Source organism: Canis lupus, chromosome 6, assembly GCF_011100685.1.
Source record: "Canis lupus familiaris isolate Mischka breed German Shepherd chromosome 6, alternate assembly UU_Cfam_GSD_1.0, whole genome shotgun sequence".
NCBI lineage: Eukaryota > Metazoa > Chordata > Mammalia > Carnivora > Canidae > Canis > Canis lupus.
In genome coordinates, this window is record NC_049227.1 from 51,839,080 (window position 1) to 51,846,171 (window position 7,092).

At 36.3% G+C, this 7,092-nt stretch overlaps 1 long non-coding RNA gene across 3 annotated transcripts in view; it reads right to left on the reverse strand.

The window, feature by feature from the left end:
- Positions 1–6,387, reverse strand: part of LOC119876383 — a 60,222-nt gene extending 53,835 nt beyond the window's left edge. Inside the window, exons 1-3 of one of the 3 annotated variants that reach the window (XR_005361153.1) lie at positions 6,342–6,387; positions 5,840–5,886; positions 656–742 (exon numbers count right to left, since the gene is read on the reverse strand). This is a non-coding gene — a long non-coding RNA (uncharacterized LOC119876383). Of the gene's footprint in view, positions 1–655; positions 743–5,839; positions 5,887–6,341 lie in introns of those variants that run through there. The other 2 variants (XR_005361154.1, XR_005361155.1) reach the window with 2 other exon arrangements.
- Between the last annotated feature and the right edge of the window lie 705 nt (positions 6,388–7,092).

Genomic DNA, 7,092 nt, shown 5'->3' on the forward strand with positions numbered 1-7,092 from the left:
CTTTCTAGAACAAGCCATCATTTTCTCCCACTGGTGACTCCTACAATTGGTTTTACTGTTCTGCCTTCACTCTTACAGGTCTCCAACTACTCTCTAAAAGGCAGCCAAAGTTGGGCAAGACTCTGCCCTCTTTAAAACCTATCAAATCTTCTTGTTACCCCTAAAATAAAATCCACAATCCATGACAACACAATGTATAACATGTGTTGTCACATGATCCCAAACCAGCTTCATCTCTGATCATTCTCTCTTTGTTCACTAAACTCCACTCACACCGATGTCCTCTTGCTTCATTCATTCCTTAAACTCTTCCTGCTTCAGGCCTTAGCACATACAATTCACTTTGCCTGTAATCGTATTCTCTCAGATTTTCATTACTCTGTCTTCTTTTAGTCCTTCAGAAATGACACATTCCGAGAAAAGTGTTCCCTTAACCCAATTATAAATAAGTACTACCCTCCAATTTTTCAAATGTTTCTTCTCATAGCACTATTTTTTTCACTCAAACATTATTACAATCTGAAATTCTATAGTAATTGGTATTCACTTTTTAAATATATGTCCCTGTCTTCTCCCATAAGACTATATACATTTTTTGTAAAGACAAAAGTCACAATTTTTCTGTTCACTATATACCTACAGTGTAACTCAGTACCTGACAGTAAGTAGTCAATAAATGTGTGCAGCATCCATGAATGAATGTGGCATTCCATAACCAAGTGAATTTGTCCCAAGTAACCAGCTTAATTTCACATGGAAAAAAAAATAGAGAGGAGATATATTTACAATTATAAGAAGAACAGAGAGATTTTAGAGATTTGTGGCATATCTGCTAAATGATTGTTATACAATCATTACAATTATGATTTGTATTTAAAAAATCACATGGAAATAGAGAAACTACTTATGAAATGGTGTTAAAAATAAGGGCAAAAAATAAATAAAATAAAATAAAATAATAAAATAAAAATAAAAACAAGGGCAAAATATATTTAATATGATTTTAGCCAGGTTGTAAAAGATACATGAGAAAGCAAGGGAAAAAAACTGAATCAACATGCTAATATCGCTTTATTGGAATCATAAGATTATGATCCTTTCTCTTGTTTTCTATATATTTTATAAAAATAAAAGGCAAAAATAGAAATGTCTAATATTTTTATGTCATCAGTTTATGGAATAGTTTCACAAATATTATTTTAAATGATATTCAACAATCCTATAGGGTGTCTAGAACTGTATGTGAAATCTCCATTTTATAATCAAGAAACTGAAGAGGAGAGATTGTTAGTTGCCAAAGTCAAGCAATAGCAATGGGAGAGCCCACACCTTAACCAAGCTAGACTCCTAAATCTACAATTCCAAAGACCTTTTTATTTTGTCCCACTGCCTTCTAGACAATGCCATACAATAAGGCAGTGGAACACTGAGGATCGAGGGCTAGGATAGGAAGGCAGTTACGGGGGATCCCTGGGTGGCGCAGCGGTTTAGCGCCTGCCTTTGGCCCGGGGCGCGATCCTGGAGTCCCGGGATCGAGTCCCACGTCGGGCTCCCAGTGCATGGAGCCTGCTTCTCCCTCTGCCTGTGTCTCTGCCTCTCTCTCTCTGTGACTATTATAAATAAATTAAAAAAAAATTAAAAAAAAAAAAGGAAGGCAGTTACAGTGCCACTTTCCACATCTACAAAAGAGAAAAAACGTTGATCCACTGTGGTTCTCTTTCCTGCTGAGCCCGAAGGTAACTTCAGAATCCTTCCTAACAAAGCTCCAGTAATCACTACTGATGTGATACATGATCACTACTGAGAATTCAAACCCATCTAAAAAAGAAGAAAACAAAAGCAGTGCAACTAGATAGAAGAGTATGACCAAGGCCAACACAATGTGGTCAAATTTGTTGGAAATGAAGACAAGTAAACTTAGTGACCAAGAGACTTAAGAAACATCATTTGGGCTCTACCAAGATAATGGGAATAATAATAAAACAGTATTGAAATACTGAAATGTAATGGTTGATATGTACTAAGGTGTGGCCAAGATATTAACAACTATAAATTATGTAAAATGGGAAACATATTGAATATTATATATTATATGTATTAAAGTTGAGACAGGTATTGAAAATCAATGATAAGAAAAATAAGTACTAGGGACGACTGGGTGGCTCAGTAGTGGAGCTCAGTGGTGCCTTTGGCTCAGGTCATGATCCCCAGAGTCCTGGGATTGAGTTCTGCATCGGGCTTCCCACAGGGAGCCTGCTTCTCCCTCTGCCTATGTCTCTGACCCTGTCTGGCTCTCATGAACAAATAAGTAAATTAGTTTAAAAAAGAAAAGAAAGTGCTATAGAATATGGTGAAGTTCAGAAAATGGAGAATTCATTGTGATAACCTGAAATGCTTTCGTATGGGTACACTGGAATGTGAGGCAGACCATGAAAGGGAAACATTATTCAAGTAGGAAATAAGAAAAAAGAAAGACTTTCCAAGTGAAAGAGATGGCATATACTATGTGTAGTGTGAATCTCACTCTGTAAAAGTAGAATAAATAAGATATTCTTAGAATAATGAGAACTCTAGGTCTTGCAACCATCGAATTTAAGACCGTGGAGGAATTCCATGTACTATGACCATTATCCTCAGCATCCCATCGCCCAATATTATGAATAAGTCTGAAAAATCAGAGAGATTGCAGGATTTGACAGTGATTGTATGCCAGTCAGAAACCAAGTAAATACTATCATCCAGTTCCCTTAATTCCCACTCCAGTGCTTCTTCCACTTCCCTATAGGACTTCCAGCTGAGCTGGACATAAAGAATTCCAGAAGGGGCAGTAATTCCTGAAGTAGGTAAAGAGTTTGGTTTTTGCTAACTAATGGAGAACCATTGAATATTTTAGAGCACCACAGTGAACGATGAAATTTTTATTTTAGACAGATTATTCTGAAAGTGGTATTCTGGGCATTTAAGGATTGGAGAGAAATACTTTGAAGATTTTGTAGCTATCCAGGCCTGAAATGGTACCTGCCTTAACTGGGGTGGTAGTTGCAAATGTCAAAAAATAGAGCATTTAAAATACAAGAAATATATCTATGAGCTCTATCTGACTTGGGAATTAGTTGGATATTAGAAATCAACAGAAGGAGGAACTCAAAATAAAGTAAAAAATATGTGTGGTGTGTATGTGTATATATATGTATATATATGTGTATATATACATGTATTATGTATATGTATATATATTTACAGAGTTATGCATATGTAAATATATGTGTATTAGTATGCTATGGGATCAAAAGTAGCAAGGATCAGTTTGGTTACGAAGGATGAAGAGGGTGGTGAATTTGTTTCTGACATATTTTGATTGGTATAAATTTGCCACACTCAGTAAGAAATGTGGGATCTATTAAAAGAATAACAAGGTTGAAGACAGATCTGAGATGAAATCAGATCTTAGCTAAAGTAGAATCTAGAAGACATTATTAGTAGACCACTGGAAAGTGCCTTAGGACAAAAGGACACTGAAAGAGTATGGGGGCTTCTAAAGTAAAAAAGCACAAGTGCTATAAGCATTTGGGAACTCAATAAAAAATTGATTTATTTTTCAGCACCTTAGTGGGGTAGAGAAAACTATATTAGTTTGAGGTAAAATGACAACATTAGAAGGCTCTGCTCTTCATACAGACATTTTACAACTCCAAATGTCTCTTCCATCTGTCACAAAAGTGGGTGGAACATACTGTACCATCTTAGAAATTTGAGGGCATTTATATAAAAAGTACTTGGGCAAATGGCAATTTCTATCACAGCAGAAACATATGTAAAATTGTATAGTATTCTGGGAGGCTCACAAAATTTTTCTTTAGAATATTTTCGCTGGAGCAGAGGTCAAAAATCTGAATGCAGCATAGGAGTTTCTAAGTCATATTTATTTAAAAGATATAAACGCTTTATTGCATTTTGATCCAGAGGAATGGAGAAGGAGTTGGCAGCAAGAAGGAGGGAAAGACCGAGAAAAGCTGTTTCCAGGGTAAAAGTTTTGGAACAGAGGTGGAAAAATTAATTTAGTTTTGCCTCTCTTAGAGGGTGTGTGAGGTAGAGGAAGCTGCAGTTTTAGGCTTAGGGCTCATGGGACCCCACTACTGGGAAACCTGTCTAGTCTCTCTTTACTTTCCGAAGGGACAGAGTGGTTGATAGACTCCTATTCTTTCCTTAGACCTAGAGTTTCCATTCAGTCTTTCACTAATGTTGAATTTACCCTATATTTCCAGTGAAAGGTAGATCAGTATACATGAGGAGAAAATAGAAAAAAGGGAAACATTTGGCTCCTGGTATATATTTCTTTTTGATTCACATTTGGTAAATGGTAATTTACAATTTTAGATATACCTCTGCCCTCTTTGTTTTAATTTCTCCTAAGTTTTAAACGCATTTCTTGTGAGCCATTTTTTAAAATTAATTTAGAAAGTTTGACCCACTTTTAAGTCAACTTCTCCTTTTATTTTTCTCTGGAAACTAAAATGAGATGTTTGGATTTCTGTTTAATAAACACAAATATTCAGGAGTGTGGTTTGTACATGAGCAACAACTTCTGTTTGGTAATTGGCATTCTTCCTCTTTCTGGTGAATCACATTTGTACAGCTGAATTTAGAAACACTTTACTAGAAACATTGCCAACCTTAATATTATACTTTTTAATATTTTAAAAAGCCACTGATTTAAAATAGTAGAAAGAAAAAGTCATAGCAACTAAAAATGACACTGAGGTGAAATAACTGGAATCACTTTTTCTCTTAAACAGATAGTAAAACGACATTTGGATCAGAGAGGCCTCATTCACATTTGATAAGCTCTAGATCTTAAAGGATGTTCTAAATGCATTTCCACTTATTTCTGATGGAATGGTGACTATATCCTAGGAGCTCAATAAATATTTTTAGAACAAAAAAAGAGAGAAGAGAATCGATATATATACATATATATTACAATTTTTAAAGTGGAAATATACAGATTGAGTTTTCTTTTTAAAGACAAGAAACTCAAAAAATTAAATGAAAGCTTTGTCAGGTGTAAACCTCATAATGAAATGTGTAGCTTGATGCCAAGTCCAATGTACTGCCAACTCACTTATCTGTGTTAGCAACTCTGTTTTTTTTTTTTTGTTGTTGTTGTTGTTTAAAAAAAATATACCTTTTTTAATATTTCCTTTTATTTATCCACTTGTCCTGAAAATGAAACCTAGGGGATTGCTGCATGACCGGCAGCTCTGGGGTAAGCTAGAAGGCTAAGACTTCCACTGTGTCCTATTACGTGCCCAAAGCACACAACCTGCCATGTAACCACACAGCCACAGTTGGCCACAGCACAGGATCATTGCTCAGCTCTAGTAGCAGGTGGCTGTTAGCTGAAACCAAAGGTTGACATTATCCTTACAACTGTGCCTTGGTCCTGTGCCTACAAATATAAGACATGGTGATTGTGTCATGGGTTGTGGAAAGGTATTTCTGGGGTTGATATTCACATTTATAGTTCGTGTAGTTTATGTATTTATCAGCACAAGTATGTACAAACTTTGTTATGTGTGTGTATCTATATATAGAGAGATCTAGATATATGTTTTTTTAATTTTTTAACTAAGAAAAAAGGTTTTACACATTTTTTCTCTTTAGGTTACAGCTGTCAATTTGGTTTCGAATGCCAGGTTGGTGTCTATGTCTGTCTGGTGTTTTGCCATTTCACAGCAACAGCCATAAAATGAGCTTTCAGATTCTCACATAGGGAGGGTTGCAGATCTCTGGGGACGTTACGTCCAGGAACCTTTTGTGCTGCCTATAAAATACAGACCTAGTAATTCAGCAACTGTGGAGCTGTCATCAAAAAGAGAGGGAGACCTAGAAGGAAAGGGAATGAATATTCATATAACAAATGCCGCTTAGAGAAGCCGGGAAAATAACTGATAAACCAATATATTTGGCTGAGGTATTTCACAAGATTGAAAGAAAAGATATTAAAATATGGATGGGTGGAAGGCATTTCAGGAGGAACTAGTCACCAGATGGTAAGTAATTCTAAAACTCTTTTCTTTGTATCTATGACTTAGAAAAACGGTCATAGTAAAATGACCTCTGAGAAGGATACTTTTTTAGAGGATTCTCAAATAAAGAGTAAGTTCATGTTGATGCCACTCAAAAGATTAAGCAACACATTTGATTCCTTTTTATCCAAGTTACCAAGTTCTTTGAAAATCAGGACATAGAAAGAGCTATTTCTGTGAAAAAGTCAGCCACATTTATCGTTTATGGAGGGAAATAGCATGATACAAAAAAGACGTAAACTAAGACTTTACCTAGTGATTCTAGAAGCTTGTTTCCCACAGAGAGTTTTGGCCCAGGGCATTTTAAAATTAACTGACTGGGTCAAGGGAAAGAGGTACCTTTATAGCCTGCACTGGCTAAACCTGGTCATAAACATGTCTGTGATGGCATAATAAACTTTCATTCAAAGCCACTAGGCCAAGTAAGTAGATTGTGAAAGTTACATTATACCCAGGTCTAGAGTTCAGAAGCAAACAACACACTGTGGACTTTATTCCCTGAAGAGATTATGAACTTTGGGTTCATATTAATTTGTGGAAAGTATGCATCACAGGATTCAGGTTCATACTATGTCAGTTTGATGGAATCAAACCCTGTTCAGTAATAGGCTGGGAGCCCCTTCTAATAACTGTTAAAGGATTGGGAAATTGCCCCATTGCCCTGATGCCTTTTATACCAAGGGTTGCACAGAGCTTTGATGGCTGTGAATTTTTTGTCTGTGGCCATCAAACTAACATCCATCACATCTTTTTAATCCATCAAACATCTTCTGCTAGGCCTCTAGCTCCTAGAAATCAAATGAAACCATACTAGAAGAGAAGACTGGCTCTTGTTCCTTTTCTCAATCTGGTATTTGCTTTTGGTGTTTTTGCAACCATTCAGGCACCAATGTGAGGCTGAAATCTGCCATCCAACAGAAGCCCAAACGTTGTGCCTGCCCTCCCTCCTCCGGTTGGCCTCCATTGGAGACCATCTCTAGCCTAGAATTTTGTCAAGTTTGCC